The sequence below is a fragment of the Henckelia pumila genome, chromosome 4, assembly GCF_033568475.1.
Source record: "Henckelia pumila isolate YLH828 chromosome 4, ASM3356847v2, whole genome shotgun sequence".
In the NCBI taxonomy this organism is placed as follows: domain Eukaryota; kingdom Viridiplantae; phylum Streptophyta; class Magnoliopsida; order Lamiales; family Gesneriaceae; genus Henckelia; species Henckelia pumila.
Genome location: NC_133123.1, coordinates 54,878,082 through 54,897,686, shown reverse-complemented (window position 1 = coordinate 54,897,686; position 19,605 = coordinate 54,878,082). Strand labels below are relative to the sequence as shown.

The 19,605-nt window shown below is 40.9% G+C and overlaps 1 non-coding gene and 2 pseudogenes across 1 annotated transcript; all 3 read left to right on the top strand.

Moving 5' to 3' along the window:
* The first annotated feature begins 7,860 nt into the window (after window positions 1-7,860).
* On the top strand, window positions 7,861-7,979 carry LOC140869559 (5S ribosomal RNA; annotated as a pseudogene).
* A 398-nt stretch (window positions 7,980-8,377) lies between these two features.
* On the top strand, window positions 8,378-8,496 carry LOC140869285 (5S ribosomal RNA). The gene has a single exon (XR_012146664.1). It is a non-coding gene; the product is annotated as a 5S ribosomal RNA (ribosomal RNA).
* A 10,115-nt stretch (window positions 8,497-18,611) lies between these two features.
* On the top strand, window positions 18,612-18,729 carry LOC140869670 (5S ribosomal RNA; annotated as a pseudogene).
* The last annotated feature ends 876 nt before the right edge of the window (window positions 18,730-19,605 follow it).

Below are 19,605 nucleotides of genomic sequence, written 5' to 3'. Positions count from 1 at the left end.
GAACATGCTAGGAAGATTACATAGTTTGACAGCAAAAGTTCTGATCTTTTCTTCTGAAAATGTGCTCGCTCGATCGGGTGATTCCTACCGATCGAGCGAGGCTGTTATTTCTTGGACAGAAACTTGAGCAGTTGTGCTCGCTCGATCGGTAGAAAATGACCGATCGAGCGAGGCCAATTTTACTCTCACCCGAGAGTTGGGCCTTTGTGCTCGCTCGATTGGTAGCTTTTTACCGATCGAGCGAGGTGCTCTGATTTAAAAATAAAAATAAAAATTTAACTTTGTTTAGTCTTTGATTCCTTGACTATTAATTATGATGATTTGATTAAATGAGAGATTAGAACTCGGGTCGTCACAACAGGTGGTATCAGAGCAAGAAAGTTCTGGACTAAGATAGATAGCGAGTGGGGTAGATCGAGTTTTCTTCCTTACTTGTTTATTATGCTATGATTTATTACATGCTTGAATTACATGGTATAAATTCTAGAATGTTTTACTTTCAAGTATTTTATTAAATGATGTTGTATTTATTTTATTTGAAAGTATGATTGATAATGATTAAAGATGCATGCTTATTGCACTATCTGACATGATACAAGCATGTGATCTGTTGTTTACGACATGCTACTTGATTATCTGAGTCGATTGGAAGCATGTGCTATCTGAATACCTTGATTATTTATTTACGATTGAATCAAAACCGAGTGTTGATCAGAGGTAAGATGATCAGAGGAGGACTGAAATAGATTTGATGATTTTGGTATCCTAACGCTTTTGATAATCAGATATGTCTCGACGACCAGGCCGACCTCCTCTCATACCACAGGTTCCTACTCCTAGGCCAGAGTAGACAGTGCATCCTCTGCCAGAACAAACAGTAGTACCTATGACAGTGCCTCAAGCTACTGCACTTCCGAGTAATGAACAGGGAAGTACTTCTCGAGATATGACTGATATGTCAGCTACTCCGATGGAAACACTGCTCAAACGTTTTCAATCATACCATCCGCCAACACTGAAGGGTACTGAGAATGCAATCGAATGTGAAGGATGGCTTGATGATATGGAGATGTTGTTTGATTCACTCGACTATGGTGATGAGCGGAGAGTCAGACTGATTGGGCACCAATTGCATGAGGTTGCGAAGAGCTGGTGGTTCACGACTAAGAAGGCTCTGGAGCGTAGAGGAACAGTACTCACCTGGACAGTCTTCAAAACTGAATTCTATCAACGATTATTTTCGGTGTATTACCGGAAAGATAAGGGTGCAGAGTTTGCTAATTTGAAGCAGGGAAATTTGAATATTGAAGACTATGTTGCAAAATTCTCTACATTGCTACGTTTTGCTCCACACGTTGCTGACAGTGATGAGGCTATGGCTGATCAGTTCATTAATGGACTGAATCCAGAGGTATTTACTTTAATGAACACAAGGCGACCAAATACATTTGCTAATGCCTTGAACAGTGCCAAAGGAGCAGAAGCTGGTTTGAAACAACAGCGAGGAGCTTTGTATTCTGTTCAACCTCTGAGACAGCCACAATCTTCAGCTTCAATCTCACAACAACCTCCTCGGTTTGAAAGTGGTGGCAGTAGCAGTGGCAAGAAGAAATTTTGGCAAGCTCGAGGAAAGCAGTTTAAGTGGTCTGGGAGAATTTCTTCGAGTTCGAGTGGGTCAAAACCAAAGTCTGGCATGGTTTGTAACAATTGTGGTGGAAGTCATCCGACTGATCAGTGCCGAGGCGTATTTGGGAGTTGCCATATATGCCATCAGCCGGGACATTTTGCGAGAGTGTGCCCTCAAAGGGGTTCCGGACAGTCACGAGGTGCAGAGTCATCACGATCAGTGGCTCAACCTGCTAGGCAAGCCTCATCTATCCATTCCTTCCAACCACCACACCCACAGCAACAACCAAGGCCAGGAGGGAGTCAGACAGGTAGCCAGTCTTCGAGACAACAGGCTCATGTCTTTGCATTGACAGAGGAACAGGCACAGGGAGCACCGGATGATGTTATTGCAGGTAATTGTTCTCTTTATGGTTATCCTGCCTATGTATTGATAGATACAGGTGCATCCCATACATTTATCTCTGAACGATTTGTGTCATTACATACTTTGCCTGCTAATTCTTTATCTGTTGTTGTATCTGTCTCTTCTCCTTTGGGGAGAGGTCTTATATCAATTCAGACAGTTAAGGATTGTTTATTACAGTACGACGGTAATGAAATAGAGATAGATTGTATTGTGCCTGGTTTGTCTGATTTTGACTGCATTATCAGAATTGATATGCTAACCAAGTATAGAGCTACCGTGGACTGTTTTCAGAAAGTGGTGAGGTTCAGACCTTATATGGCTGGAGAATGGAAGTTTTATGGTAAGGGTTCTCGTGCTAAGATTCCTCTGATTTCTGTATTATCCATGACCCGAATTTTGTAGAAAGGAGCGGAGGGATTTATTGTTTATGCAGTTGATGTTTTGAAAGCTAGCCCGAACCTGGCTGACTTGCCAGTGGTTAGTGAATTTGCGGACGTTTTTCTTGATGAGATTCCAGGACTACCTCCGTACCGTGAAATTGATTTTAACATAGAACTGATGCCAGGTACAGCACCGATTTCGAAAGCACCTTATTGAATGACACCAGTTGAATTGAAAGAGTTGAAAGAGTAGTTGGAAGATTTACTGGCCAAGGGATACATTTGACCTAGTGTTTCTCCTTGGGGTGCTCCAGTGTTGTTTGTCAGAAAGAAAGACGGTTCAATGAGATTGTGCATTGACTACCGGCAACTGAACAAGGCAACAGTAAAGAACAAATACCCTTTGCCTCGTATTGATGATTTATTTGACCAGTTGCAGGGTTCTTCTTTGTATTCCAAGATCGATCTGAGATCTGGATATCATCAGCTGAGATTTAGGGATTCTGATATTCCGAAAACTGCGTTCAAAACCAGGTATGGCCATTATGAGTTTATAGTTATGCCGTTTGGTCTGACGAATGCTCCAGCTGTGTTTATGGCTTTGATGAACCGTGTGTTTCAGAAATATCTCGATGATTTCGTGATTATTTTTATTGATGATATTCTGATATATTCAAAGAATTTGATTGATCATTCTGAACATTTGAGAACTGTGTTGAAGACTCTGAGATCTGAGAAACTGTATGCTAAACTGTCGAAATGTGAGTTTTGGCTGAAACAGGTTGTTTTTCTTGGACATATTATATCCGGAAATGGTATAGCTGTTGATCCAAGTAAAGTCGAGGCAGTGATCAGTTGGTCGAGACCAACATCTGTTCCTGAGATATGTAGTTTCATGGGTCTGGCTGGGTATTATCATCGATTCATTAAAGATTTTTCCAGTATTGCGAAGCCGATTACTCAGTTGACTCAGAAAAATGCTCCATTCATCTGGTCTGAAGCTTGTGAATCCAGTTTTCTTGAGTTGAAGAAATGACTGACCAGTGCACCAGTCTTGACGATTCCTTCAGGTACTGGTGGTTTCACTGTTTATTGTGATGCATCTCATCGAGGTTTGGGGTGTGTTTTGATGCAGCGAGGGCATGTGATTGCTTATGCCTCGAGACAGTTGAAGCCTCACGAGACCAGATATCCGATTCATGATCTTGAATTGGCCGCCATTGTATTTGCTTTGAAGATTTGGCGACATTATCTGTACGGGGAACAGTTTGAAATCTATTCTGATCACAAGAGTCTGAAATATTTGTTTTCACAGTCAGAACTGAATATGAGACAGCGAAGATGGCTTGATTTGCTGAAAGATTTTGATTGTGAGATTAAGTACTATCCGGGGAAATCGAATGCAGTAGCTGATGCATTGAGTCGAAAGGTATGTTCCTTGTCCTTATCGACGATTGGTGTATCAAATTTGATTGAAAACTGTTGTCTTTTTGGATTGGTATTTGATATGAATTATCAGCCTCTGTGACTTTATCAAATTCAAGTTGAACCAGAGTTACTTTTGAGAATCAGAGAAGCTCAGAAACTTGATCAGAGTGTGCAGAATTCAATTGAGAAAGTCCGGTCAGGGCATGTGTCTGAATATCAGGTTCGAGATGATCTTCTTTATGTTCATAATCGCCTTGTAGTGCCTGATATTTCTGATGTGAGACAACAACTACTGACAGAGGCGCATTGTAGTCGATATAGCATTCATCCTGGAGGGAGGAAGATGTATAAAGATCTGAAGACTCGATATTGGTGGAAATCAATGAAGTCAGATATCATTGATTTTGTGTCTCGATGTCTTAATTGCCAACTGGTGAAGGCTGAAAGGAAGAAACCGCCTGGTTTGTTACAGAATTTGTCAGTGCCAAAATGGAAATGAGATCATATTTCCATGGACTTTGTGACAAAGTTACCTCGATCTTCCAGAGGTTGCGATGCTATCTGGGTGATTATCGACAGATTAATGAAGTCAACATGTTTTATTCCTTATCGTATGACATATCGACATGATCAGATGGCAGAACTTTATGTCCGAGAAATTGTCAGATTACATGGAGTGCCGAAGTCTATTGTATCAGATCATGATCCTCGATTTACATCTTATTTTTGGTAAAGCTTACAGAATGCTTTGGGTACTCAGCTACACTTAAGCACAGCGTATCATCCACAGACAGACGGACAGTCTGAGCGTACCATTCAGACATTGGAGGACATGTTGAGAGCTGTAGTGCTTGATTTTGGCACTAGTTGGCAAGATTCACTACCACTTTGTGAATTCTCGTACAACGACAGCTATCAATCGAGTATTGAGATGGCTCCATTTGAAGCTCTGTATGGTAGAAAATGTCGATCTCCTCTTTATTGGGATGATATCTCTGAAGTACCTGACATTGGGCCTGATATGATTCGAGATATGACAGAACAGCTGAAGCTTATTCAGAAAAGAATGAAGACAGCTCAGGATAGACAAGCAAAGTATGCCAATATTCGACGTCGACCTTTGTCTTTTGAACAAGGGGATCGTGTATTTCTGAAGATTTCTCCGTTCAGAGGCACCGTACGATTGGGCAAGTGAGGGAAGTTGTCTCCACGCTACATTGGTCCGTATGAAATTCTGGAGAAAATAGGCAATCTTGCCTATCGATTAGCTCTTCCTCCGGCTTTATCTGGAATACATGATGTCTTTCATGTATCGATGCTTCGAAAATATCTTGCTGAAGAATCTCATGTGCTTCAATCTGATGAGGCTGAACTTGACGAGACTTTGAGTTATTTCGAAAAGCCAATTCAGATTCTTGATCGTAAGGAGAAGCAACTTCGAACGAAGACTATTCCGCTTGTGAAAGTTCAATGGAGTCGTCATGGTATTGAAGAAGCAACTTGGGAGACAGAATCAGATATGAGGCAACGATTTCCAGAGATGTTTCAATGATGTGAGTCTCCTTTAGTCTTTCTGTTCTTTCTATTATATGATCTGTTGATACTACTTGAGATTTCGAGGACAAAATCGTGTCTTAGTGGGGAGAATTGTAACGCCCAGAATTATTTAATTTTAATCCGAGAATAATTAATTTGGGAATATTTGGAGTTTTGATTTAAATTCTAATATTCTTAAATTGATTAGGATTGAAATTGAATGAAATGAGAAGCTGAGGACCAAATTGCAATTTTTGAATATTTGAGGGGCTAAAGTGAAATTATTATTGAAGTTATCATAATTTGGAAGTGAATAATCAGCATGCACGTGTGATTAACATATTTCATCAAAAAAAAAAAAAGAAACCGAGAGAAGGAACAAGGAATAGCTTCACCATTTTCTTCATCTTCAAATTGAGATATCTTTTGATCCGGGTATCCGTTTTTGATTCCGAAAGATGTTCTGAAATCCTTGCAACGATACCTTCGATTTGATGTAAGTTTTCTGTTCTTTCATTATGGTTTGAGAAGTCGAAACTGGCAGATATCAGATGTGGTTATGAATTGTTGTTGATGAGCTTCTATACCTTGTTTTCTTGAAGTTGGGTTGAGGAATGATTGTTGAATCATGTTCTTATGATTTCCCAGCTATGATTCGATTTATATACCTGCTGATATGTTGAGGATTATGTTGGTTTTGAAGCTTATACAACTGATATTGTTATAGTTGCGTTCGGGATTGCCGAGTTTATATCGATATGCCGACGAACTTTTGATTTGAAGTGTTTTGCTATCTTATGTTTGGGCTGATATTGAGATGAGCTTAAGCTGATGTTCTTTGGCAATTATGTTGTGGTTTCAGCTTATAAACAGGACGCATCGACTTGATAATCTTGACTTCGAAACCGATAGAAGAAAGCACAAGGTTGGTAGCGTTTTTCCTTGACGTTTGAGTTGAAAATTGAGCAGATTTTGGATTAGGCTTATGGTTGATACTTGTACAGATTTTGACAAGTTTGAAGACACCATAACCCTCACATTTGAAAGGTAAAATTGGACTACTACTTGAATGGAATTATAACTCGAGATGGTTTGTATCGAGTTTCCTAAATCACATACTTATTTGCTTAATTGCTTTTCTATGCTCTTCTATGATTTATTGAATAAGTATTAGATGTTAATGAATGCTCTTGTGATGATATATATTGCATTCATCTTGAAAGACTTATTCTTTGATTTTGAAATGAACGAAAACGTTCGAATATACGATTTGAGGGATTATATATGTATGTTCTGGGTGGTTGACGTAGCCTAGCATCTGAAATGCATATGTAGTGGCTTCAAAGTCTTGAAAAGTAAGATAAGTAGCCCCACCTCGATTGGGAGAGTCGGTGGTTAGCTATGATATCTTCTTCTCGGGATCCCAACCGACGAGATAAGAGATGAACCTTGTTTTAAAACATGCATTGTCTTTATTTATATCATGAGCTTGATATATGTTTTATATGCATGTTTAGTTTCTTTTACTGGGAAATATATTTCTCACTGGAGTTATCCGGCAATTGTTGTGTTGTATGTGTCATGGCAATAGGCGGTAGTGGAACCGGGCAAAAGCGAACTTGAAGGACAAGGGATGAGAAGAATAGCGTGATGATCCGAGTTTAGATGATTGTGAGTTGTCTATGTTAGAGTTGAGTTCAAAGACATGATCATGTTATAGCTACTTGTACCAAGATTTGTTGATAATAAGTTGTTGTCTTGTTTATGTATATAGGATTTGGAAAGATGTGTAAATCCTTAAGACAACATGATGTAGCATGATGATTCTTGTATGATATGTAATTCTATCATGAGACTTTATTCAAGTATATGGTGATCTTGTTCTTATTTAACTATATCTTGTTTAGGATATATGTTAGTTGTGGTTATAAGATTGAATTGTTAGTGTTCAATTATGCCATGAAGTACTTGAACATGCTAGGAAGATTACATAGTTTGACAGCAAAAGTTCTGATCTTTTCTTCTGAAAATGTGCTCGCTCGATCGGGTGATTCCTACCGATCGAGCGAGGCTGTTATTTCTTGGACAGAAACTTGAGCAGTTGTGCTCGCTCGATCGGTAGAAAATAACCGATCGAGCAAGGTCAATTTTACTCTCACCCGATATTTGGGCCTTTGTGCTCGCTCGATCGGTAGCTTTTTACCGATCGAGCGAGGTGCTCTGATTTTAAAAAAAAATAAATAAATTTTACTTTGTTTAGTCTTTGATTCCTTGACTATTAATTATGATGATTTGATTAAATGAGAGATTAGAACTCGGGTCGTCACACGTGTTGTAGGTATCGAGATGAGATTCGCATGACCATGATGTAGCTCCCGTAACTCACAGCCGATCGAAAGTTATGCCCGTTTGAAAGAGCAACGCCTGTTCCTCCGATCCGCAATTCGAGAGACAAAACAAAAAAAAAATTCATTCAGTGTTGGGAGTGATCATACCAGCACTAATGCACCGGATCCCATCAAAACTCCGAAGTTAAGCGTGCTTGGGCAAGAGCAGTACTAGGATGGATGATACCCTGGGAAGTCTCAGTGTTGCACCCATTTTTCATTAATTTCTTTTTTTATTACTCGTACTTCTAGTTCCTCCGATTCCTCGCCGTCCTATTCCGACTCTTTCAATCCAATCCGCGGATAAAAAAGATTCAATAGACTGAATCACACGACGTGGACGTGCGATTTGGGTGACGGTGGCCGCTTTGGTGGGTTCCAGCGCGCCCTACGTGAAAAAGACCCGAAAGACCATCTCCGGGTTGGAATTTGAGCATCTCCGTCTCTTAGACCAAGATGCGCATTGTAGGTATCGAGACGAGCTTCGTGTGAGAAGGCTGAAGCTCCCGTAACTCTCAGCCGATCGAAAGTTATGTCCGTTTGAAAGGGCAGCGCTTGTTCCTCCGATCCGCAATTCGAGAGACAAAACAAGAAAGAATTCATTCACTGTTGGGTGCGATCATACCAGTACTAATGCACCGGATCCCATCAGAACTCCGAAGCTAAGCGTGTTTAGGCAAGAGCAGTACTAGTATGGGTGAACCCTTGGGAAGTCCTCGTTTTGCACCCCTTTTTCATTAATTTTTTTTTATTACTCGTACTTCTTGTTCCTCTGATTCCTCGTCGTCCCATTCCCGACTCTTACAGTCCAATCCTTGTATAGAAAAGATGCAATAAACTTAATCACACGACGTGGACGTGCGATCTAGGTGTTGTGGGCCGCTTTTGTGGGTCCCAGCGTGCCATACGGGAAAAACAACCCAAAAAACCATCTTCGGGTTGGAAATTGACCGTCTCCGTCTCTTAGACCGAGACGCGTGTTGTAGGTATCGAGATGAGCTTCACGTGAGCAGGCTGAAGCTCCCGTTGTTGGAAAACTGGCGAGTTCCCAGACCAATTACGATTGATACCCGGTGCAGCGGAAGTTTAAAAATTTTTCATGGAACGTTTCCATGGTATGGGTATCAACCGTTCATCGATTGAATTACGTGTGTGTAAAATTTAAATAACAATTAAATAAATTTTACCTCAAATCTCGCAACGAGATTAATGGACACCAACAGAACAATTCTGCTCTTGTTGTCTCTCCCTGGAACCGATGAACGCCTTCAATCAGGTCCACGAACAGAGGTTTAATCCCTCTGATAGATTGCACTAGAAAATCTATCAGAAGTTTTCTGCGAAGAGAATACACGAATTTGATTCGTTATTCCTTACTGCGATTCAAAATCACAGACCGGAAAATCTCGGGCAGAGGTAGGGAGGGTTCGGCCGAATTGTGAGAGAATAGGGGCTAGGGTTTTTCGAATTTTGTCTCTCAAAATAATGACCTGTTGTGTGTAATTTCTGTACTGAAATAACTTATTTATAATGCAGGCCACTAACACCTTAGGGCCCATTAGTCATAAGCTGGGGCCCGACAAGCAAAGCCCGCTCGTTCAGAAATTAATATAAAATTCATCGTGACTCCGATTGATGAAACGATTTCACCAATGTGCACAGAAACCATTTCTGCACGTTTTAAAGTCAAAATAAATTTTCCTGAATCCGAATTCAGTGGTTTCCAAAAATGTCCATCCCTATGTCATTTTAGGAAATCCTACTCCCTTACTCTTATTTTAAGAAGTCCAACTCCTTAGTTCATTAAATTTAACTCTTTAAATTTAACTATCTCAACGGGGATTAAAACTCCATTACACTGTGTGACCCTCAATGGTTCAGGGATACAGCTAGCCGTGGGCTCACAACTCCTTGTGACTCGGAACAACACTTTCCGACTTGCCCAACGAATCATGGTAAAGCGCCTAGCAACATCGCCCCATGATTCCCTAGGTATCACTGATAGTGCCTACAAGAACCAGTAGATTTTGGTTAACGTACAGTACGGTCCCTTCATCCATATATCCCGATCGAATCAACAACCATTGGTATATCGAGAGTCGCTCAAGATTCGATAACTATGCAATGCATCTTGAAGATCAAATTAGTGACATCGCATGTGCTACTAAGAAACCATTTCTTAAATCACATCAAGTACTCTGGCCAGAGATTTGTCACACTAATATCTCCTCAGATCGCATAGGATATCCACACTCGCAAGTATGTGGTGAATCCTTGACAACAATGCATTGACTCCTATATGTGTCGTAACTGTACCCAATCTCGACACCTGATGACCCCCTCAGAGTCGGTAAACGAGTCAAAGCACAGTACTAGCATATAGAGTCTCCATGATGTTTCAAGTCGTAAGGACTAATGGTGTACAACCAAAACCGCGGACTTTTTCCACTCGATAAGTGATAACCACTTGGAAAGTCCGGATAGGGTAGTTCGATTATTCATCCTATGAAAAATCCATTTGCATGCTTCGAACATCTCCATGTTCCCTACCAATGAAACGTGGTACTCCGCATCGCAAATGCTAGTCTCAAACTCGAGCGATCCTTATCCTTATTTTCGGACGGCTCAATCGACTAGGAACGGTTTTAGAATATACAGTGACTATAAGATGTATTTCATGATAGACATCTCCATGTTCTACCACATCTTACATACACTATAGTATATTCAAGGTCTTTATCAAAACAACAATAGTATATCACAATATAACAATATGAAGTAATATAAAGTCATTGCCATAAAAGTGTAAATAATATTAAACAAAAGATTGTTTATACAAAGAGTCAACAAAGCCCATAGCCACACAGTTGGCTCACTGGGCACCAACTCTTACAATCTCCCACTTGCCCTATAGCCAACTAGTCATACTACGTAGACCCATTGCTTCGCGATGTTTGTCAAACAATGGTCCTGGCAAAGGCTTAGTAAGTGGATCAGCGATATTGTCTGCAGAGGCCACTCGTTCGACACTGATGTCTCCTCTTTCCACAATCTCCCGGATTATGTGGTATTTCCTCAGTACGTGTTTGGATCTTTGATGAGACCTTGGTTCCTTTGCTTGAGCAACGGCACCCGTGTTGTCGCAGTACACCGGGACTGGACCAACAAATTCAGGAATGACGCCCAACTCTTGGACGAAATTCCTCATCCAAACGGCCTCTTTAGCAGCAGCTGATGCTGCAATGTATTCAGCCTCAGTGGTGGAATCCGCTGTGGTGTCCTGCTTGGAACTCTTCCAAGAGACAGCACCACCATTGAGCATGAACACAAATCCAGAGGTTGACTTCGAGTCATCCACATCACTTTGGAAGCTAGAGTCGGTATAGCCTTCCAGTTTGAGTTCTCGTCCTCCATAAACCATGAACATATTCTTAGTCCTTCGCAAGTACTTAAGAATGTCCTTCACGGCTTTCCAATGCATCTGACCAGGATTAGACTGATATCTGCTCGTGACACTCAGAGCAAATGCTACATCCGGTCTGGTAGATATCATCCCATACATGATACTACCTATAGCTGACGCATATGGTACATGTGTCATATTCTCTATCTCTGCATCAGTCTTGGGACACATAGACTTGGATAGAGAAACTCCATGACACATGGGTAGATGTCCTCTCTTGGACCCATCCATTGAAAACCGTTTCAATATGGTATCGATGTAGGTTGATTGAGTGAGTCCTATCATTCTCTTAGATCTATCCCTATAGATCTGTATCCCAAGAATGTAGGATGCCTCACCCAAATCCTTCATCGAAAATCTACCTGATAACCATATCTTTGTTGACTGCAACATCCCTACATCATTTCCAATGAGTAGGATGTCATCAACATAAAGTACTAAGAATGTCACCGCATCCTTAACTACTTTCTTGTACACGCAAGGTTCCTCCGGGTTCTTGATGAAACCAAAATCTTTTATTGTTTCATCAAATTTCTGGTTCCAACTTCTTGATGCTTGTTTTAGACCATAAATTGATCTCTGAAGCTTGCATACCTTATGCTCGCTTCCCATGGATGTGTAACCCCTCAGGCTGCTTCATATAGATTTCTTCCTTAATGTCTCCATTAAGAAAAGCAGTCTTCACATCCATTTGCCATATCTCATAGTCATACCATGCAGCTATGGCAATAAGGATTCTTATGGACTTGAACATTGCAACTGGTGAAAAGGTTTCGTCATAGTCAACTCCTTGCCTTTGAGTATAACCTTTCGCCACCAATCGCGCCTTGTAGGTCAATACCTTACCATCAGGCCCAAGCTTTCTTTTGTAGATCCATTTACACCCTATTGGAACAATTCCATCGGGAGGATCCACTAAAGACCAGACTTGGTTAGTATGCATCGAATCCAATTCTGACTGCATAGCTTCAAGCCATAAATTCGAATCCGCATCAGAAATTGCTTCCTTGAAGCTTCTTGGATCACATCCAATGTCGGGTTCATCTTGACCCTCTTCAAGAAGAAGACCATATCGAACTGGAGGTCTAGAAGTCCTTTCGGATCTTCTAGGTGCAGGCGTGTCCAGCAATGGTTCCTGAGGTGTGGGATCGTTATTTTGTATTTCGGGTTCTTCTCGAACTTCTTCGAGTTCCATCATCTCGCCTTTCTTATCCAATAAGAACTCCTTCTCCAAGAAGGTGGCATTCCGTGAAACAAACACCTTTGTTTCAGCAGGATAATAGAAATAATATCCGATTGAATTCTTCGGATACCCCACAAAATAACACAAGCTGGATCGACTATCCAACTTATCTCCCACTGTCCGCTTCACGTAAGCAGGACATCCCCAAATCCTCAAGTACGAATACTTAGGAGCTTTGCCATTCCATAACTCGTATGGTGTTTTGTCCACTGCTTTAGTGTGGACGTTATTCAACAACAATACCGCCGTTTCAAGCGCATAGCCCCAAAACGAAGGTGGAAGCTCAGTGAAGCTCATCATGGATCGAACCATGTCCAACAAAGTTCGATTACGACGCTCCGATACACCATTAAGCTGTGGTGTCATAGGAGGAGTCCACTGAGAGAGAATCCCATTCTCTTTTAGATAGTCCAAAAACTCGGTACTCAAGTATTCTCCACCTCGATCCGATCGAAGTGCTTTAATACTTTTACCTAGCTTGTTTTCTACTTCAGCCTTGAATTCTTTGAACTTTTCAAATGCTTCAGACTTATATTTCATTAAATATAAATACCCATACCTAGAATAATCATCAGTAAAGGTAATGAAGTAGGTGTGGCCATGTTGAGTCCCTACTCTAAATGGACCACAAACATCTGTATGGATCAAATCCAACAGATTTTGACTACGTTCAGGCTTCCCCTTAAAAGGAGATTTAGTCATTTTCCCTTTTAGGCAGGATTCACAAGTAGGTAGAGAGTTAATATCAGACATATCAAACATGCCCTCTCCCACTAGCTTGTTCATCCTCCTTGAGGAAATATGACCTAGTCTAGCGTGCCAAAGGTTTGCCGGGTTTTGACTATCGATTTTCCTTTTGTTTGTTGTCGCCGGTTTGTCAATACAATTTACTGGAACGTCTTTTAGTTTTAAATTGTATAGATCGTTTTCAAGTTGTCCATTTCCAATTAAACATTCATTCTTGTAAATGCTGCAATTCCCATTCACAAAATTACAAGAATAACCATCTCTATCAAGCATAGAAATAGAAATAATGTTTTTAATTAAATCTGGCACAAATAAAACATCTCTCAACAATAATTTAAAACCATTCTGCAAAATCAAACAAACATCTCCAATGGCCGTAGCTTCAACTCTGGAACCATTCCCGAGCCTCAGCTGGGTCTCACCCATTCTAAGCCTGCGACTTCTTGTCATCACCTGCAAATCATTGCAAATGTGAGATCCACATCCGGTATCCAATACCCAAGAAGTTGTATTAAGTGACATGTTTATTTCGATATAGAACATACCCTTTGCAGTTCCTAACTGCCCAAGATACTCCTTGCAGTTGCGCTTCCAATGACCCGGCTTCTTGCAGTAATGGCAAACATCCTTGGATTTTCCATCGTTTGAAGCCTTTGTCTTTTGCTTCTTCTCGGGTTCCACTTTCTTGGGTGGGGCAGAACGTTTCTTGCCCTTCATACTTGGCCCCTTCTTTGCAGAAGATGAGGAGCCCACCAAGAAAGCTGGCTTATCCTTCTTAAGTGTGGATTCATATGTAACGAGCATATTGACCATCTCTTCAAGGGTGGCCTCTATCTTGTTCATATTAAAATTTATCACGAATCCATCAAATGAAGAAGGAAGAGATAGAAGCAGCAAGTCCACATTGAGTTCATGCTCCAACACCAAATCAAGGGTCGCTAACTTCTGTATGAGCCAAATCACTCGTACCCCATGATCACGGACCGAAGTCCCTTCACGCATGCGGCACGTCATCAACTCCTTAACAGTAGAGAACCTTTCAGCCCTCGACTGAGCCCCAAAAAGTTCCTTGAGTTGCGTGTGAATGTCAGCAGCATTCACCGTGTCCTCAAATCGCCTCTGGAGTTCATCAGACATCGAGGCTTGCATATAGCATTTGGTCTTGATGTCATGGTCACACCATGCATCAAGTTTGGCCAATTCCTCCGGACTTATGTCAGCTGGTGCTTCCTTCGGAGGTGCTTTCTCTAACACGTAGAGCATTTTCTCCGAAGTTAAGACAATCTTCAACTTCCGGAACCATTCCGTATAGTTGGCGCCAGTCAGCTTGTTTTGTTCGAGGATCGAGAATAAAGGATTTCGCGAATTCATTGTATGAAATACTGAAAAGGAAAAACAGACATATATCAATGATTGTTTAACAATTTACTAAGACATAAAATAGGCGAATTTAATTTTATGAATCTCACTCCCACTATTTTAACGATTTCACCACCCTCTAGTGAAAACGGGAAACTTTTTCCTTAGTGAGAACATGGAGTCCAATTGACAAACTTATGGTCCCGAATAATATCAGCCAACCATAATTCTCAAAAGGTAGAGCCCAATTGCTTCCAAAGCAACCCCCATGTATTTACCTCATGTCCAATAAGGGCCCAATAATATGACGCCGTTTAAAGTGACATGTCAAGATGACCCATCAATATTAAGTTGTGATGGACGGTCGCCATGTGGATCCCCCAATAATATGAGCCGATCCCATGGGAGTTCCACCCAACTTACAACATTTGTCGATCCAATGTACAGCTTTCCGACGGACGGGCCCCCCCAATAATATGAGCCGGACCGTATCCGCGGGTAGCATCACATACATTGACCGTTGATGGAAGGTAGGAACATTTAAACAATATTTAAATTTCCTTTATTTATCTTGATATAAAATTTTAAATCATATTTAAAATGAGGGATTTTATTTATAAAAATATTTGTCTCATCATTTTTAATTTATTGCATGCATTGCCGGATTCACGCAATTTATGTCTAAACATGCATACAATCATAATATCACATATTATATAGGATGATCGATTCCATTTCTAATTGATCCGTGGTTGCCAATCACGGGTCTTAGTCCAATCCTAGGTAATATGCAGTATGCAAATGCAATCCTATTACATATGCTTCCAATTTACATTTCTTCAGTATTCATTGTCTGCTGGGCCCACCATCTTCAAATCTTGATCTCCCACTAAATCTAATGTATTTACAATTAAATAACAATGACAAGTAGGGGATACATTTTTAGGGGGTGGGAACGGGCTATAAACCAAGCCCACTTTTATTACATATGACATTCATATCGGGCCATAAACCAGGCCCATTAATAAAACCAACAACAATAAAGACAAAATGTAAATTCCTAACATACACCTACAAAATTGGTCATGGCAATCGATCATCCTTATCCAATAACATTTAATTCAAAATTAATTTATTGGATAACATGCTGTGGCAATTCAAATTTAAACAAGATAAAATCATATTTTATATATAAAATCACATTTCACATATAAAATCATATTTTATCTCCATATCAAATAAAATCATATTTTATCTATAAAATCCAATTTTACAAATAAAATCATATTTTATCTAATATATCATAAGATCATATCTTATCATCAATTGTACCAAAATAATTGATTTCAAAATTCAATTTACGGATAAAATATTAAAATTTTCCAAAAATTCAAATTATTTATCCAAAATCAATTTTAAAATTTACGGACTCGAACAATTCGATCCGAAATCTCGTGAACCAATCAAAAACAATTTTTGACCGGACCAAAAATAAAATTTTTAAATATTAAAATTAATAAAAAATTAAAAATTAATTTTTCCCGCGGGCCACCCGGGACACTCCCGGGTCGGCCCGCACCCGGGGCGCGGGCCGGGGGCAGCCCGGCTGCCCCCTTAGGGCAGCGCCTGGCGCCGCCCCTGGGCGGCGCCGTGCGCTGCCCTGGGCGGCGCCGAGCGCCGCCCTGCGCAGCGCCCAGCGCTGCGCTGGGCGGCGCCGAGCGCCGCCCCTGGGCAGCGCCGAGCGCTGCCCTGCGCAGCGCCCAGCGCTGCGCTGGGCAGCGCACAGCGCTGCCCTGGGCGGCGCCGTGCGCCGCCCTGGGCGGCGACGGTCGCCGCCTTGGGCGGCGCTGTGCGCCCCCTTTGGGCGGCGCCGTGCGCCGCCCGGGGCAGCAACAATTGCTGCCCCACCGGGCAGCGATCCAATCGCTGCCCGGGTTTTGCCCCGAAAAAATTTTTTTTTTATTAAAAATATTTATTTTGTTTCATAAACCGAGACTCAAAAATTTTGTACAATTGATTAATTCAATCGATTGATCTGAGCAACCTGGCTCTGATACCACTGTTGGAAAACTGGCGAGTTCCCAGACCAATTACGATTGATACCCGGTGCAGCGGAAGTTTAAAAATTTTTCATGGAACGTTTCCATGGTATGGGTATCAACCGTTCATCGATTGAATTACGTGTGTGTAAAATTTAAATAACAATTAAATAAATTTTACCTCAAATCTCGCAACGAGATTAATGGACACCAACAGAACAATTCTGCTCTTGTTGTCTCTCCCTGGAACCGATGAACGCCTTCAATCAGGTCCACGAACAGAGGTTTAATCCCTCTGATAGATTGCACTAGAAAATCTATCAGAAGTTTTCTGCGAAGAGAATACACGAATTTGATTCGTTATTCCTTACTGCGATTCAAAATCACAGACCGGAAAATCTCGGGCAGAGGTAGGGAGGGTTCGGCCGAATTGTGAGAGAATAGGGGCTAGGGTTTTTCGAATTTTGTCTCTCAAAATAATGACCTGTTGTGTGTAATTTCTGTACTGAAATAACTTATTTATAATGCAGGCCACTAACACCTTAGGGCCCATTAGTCATAAGCTGGGGCCCGACAAGCAAAGCCCGCTCGTTCAGAAATTAATATAAAATTCATCGTGACTCCGATTGATGAAACGATTTCACCAATGTGCACAGAAACCATTTCTGCACGTTTTAAAGTCAAAATAAATTTTCCTGAATCCGAATTCAGTGGTTTCCAAAAATGTCCATCCCTATGTCATTTTAGGAAATCCTACTCCCTTACTCTTATTTTAAGAAGTCCAACTCCTTAGTTCATTAAATTTAACTCTTTAAATTTAACTATCTCAACGGGGATTAAAACTCCATTACACTGTGTGACCCTCAATGGTTCAGGGATACAGCTAGCCGTGGGCTCACAACTCCTTGTGACTCGGAACAACACTTTCCGACTTGCCCAACGAATCATGGTAAAGCGCCTAGCAACATCGCCCCATGATTCCCTAGGTATCACTGATAGTGCCTACAAGAACCAGTAGATTTTGGTTAACGTACAGTACGGTCCCTTCATCCATATATCCCGATCGAATCAACAACCATTGGTATATCGAGAGTCGCTCAAGATTCGATAACTATGCAATGCATCTTGAAGATCAAATTAGTGACATCGCATGTGCTACTAAGAAACCATTTCTTAAATCACATCAAGTACTCTGGCCAGAGATTTGTCACACTAATATCTCCTCAGATCGCATAGGATATCCACACTCGCAAGTATGTGGTGAATCCTTGACAACAATGCATTGACTCCTATATGTGTCGTAACTGTACCCAATCTCGACACCTGATGACCCCCTCAGAGTCGGTAAACGAGTCAAAGCACAGTACTAGCATATAGAGTCTCCATGATGTTTCAAGTCGTAAGGACTAATGGTGTACAACCAAAACCGCGGACTTTTTCCACTCGATAAGTGATAACCACTTGGAAAGTCCGGATAGGGTAGTTCGATTATTCATCCTATGAAAAATCCATTTGCATGCTTCGAACATCTCCATGTTCCCTACCAATGAAACGTGGTACTCCGCATCGCAAATGCTAGTCTCAAACTCGAGCGATCCTTATCCTTATTTTCGGACGGCTCAATCGACTAGGAACGGTTTTAGAATATACAGTGACTATAAGATGTATTTCATGATAGACATCTCCATGTTCTACCACATCTTACATACACTATAGTATATTCAAGGTCTTTATCAAAACAACAATAGTATATCACAATATAACAATATGAAGTAATATAAAGTCATTGCCATAAAAGTGTAAATAATATTAAACAAAAGATTGTTTATACAAAGAGTCAACAAAGCCCATAGCCACACAGTTGGCTCACTGGGCACCCACTCTTACACCCGTAACTCTCAGCCAATCGAAAGTTATGTCCGTTTGAAATGGCAGTGTCTGTTCCTCCGATCCGCAATTCGAGAGACAAAACAACAAAAAATTCATTCACTGTTGGGAGTGATCATACTACACTAATGCACCGGATCTCATCAGAACTCCGAAGTTAAGCGTTCTTGGGCGAGAGCAGTACTAGGATGGGTGAACCCTTGGGAAGTCCTCGTTTTGCATCCCTTTTTCATTAAATTCATTTTATTACTCGTACTTCTTGTTCCTCCGATTCCTCGTCGTCCTATTCCCGACTCTTTTAGTCCAATCTGGGAATAGCAAAGATGCAATAAACTGAATCACACGACGTGGACGTGCGATCTGGGTGACGCGGGCCGCTTTGGTGGGTCCCAGCTCTCCCTACGGGAAAAACGACCCGAAAGACCATCTCCAGGTTGGAATTTGAGTGTCTTCATCTCTTAGACTGAGAAGCACGCTATATGTATCAAGACGAGCTTCGTGTGAGCAGGCTGAATCTCCCGTAACTTTCAGCCGATCGAAAATTACGACTGTTTGAAAGTGCAGCGCCTGTTCCTGAAAGAGTGGGTGCCCGGTTAGCCAACTTGTGGCTAAGGGCTTTTATGACTCTATGTACAAACAATCTTTGTTTAATATGATTTACATTTATTAATGGAATTTTCTTTATCTTTTTTCATATTGTTATATTGTGATATACTATTGTTGTTTTGATAAAGACCTTGAATATACTATAGTGTAAGTAAGATGAGATAGTGAATAAAGAGAGATCACTATTATGAAACACATCTTATAGTCACTGTATATTCTAAACAGTTCCTAGTCATATGAGCCGTCCGCTAATAAGGATAAGGATCGCTCAAGATTTAGATTAGCATTTGTGATGCCAAGTACCATGTTTCATTGGTAATGGACATGGAGATGGTTAAAGCATGCAAATGGATATTCATATGATGAATGATCGAACTACCATATTCGGACTTTCCAAGTGGTTATTATTATTTGATTGGATAAGTCCGCGGTTTTGGTTGTACACCATTAGTCCTTACTTCTTGAAACATCATTGAGACTCTATATGCTAGTACT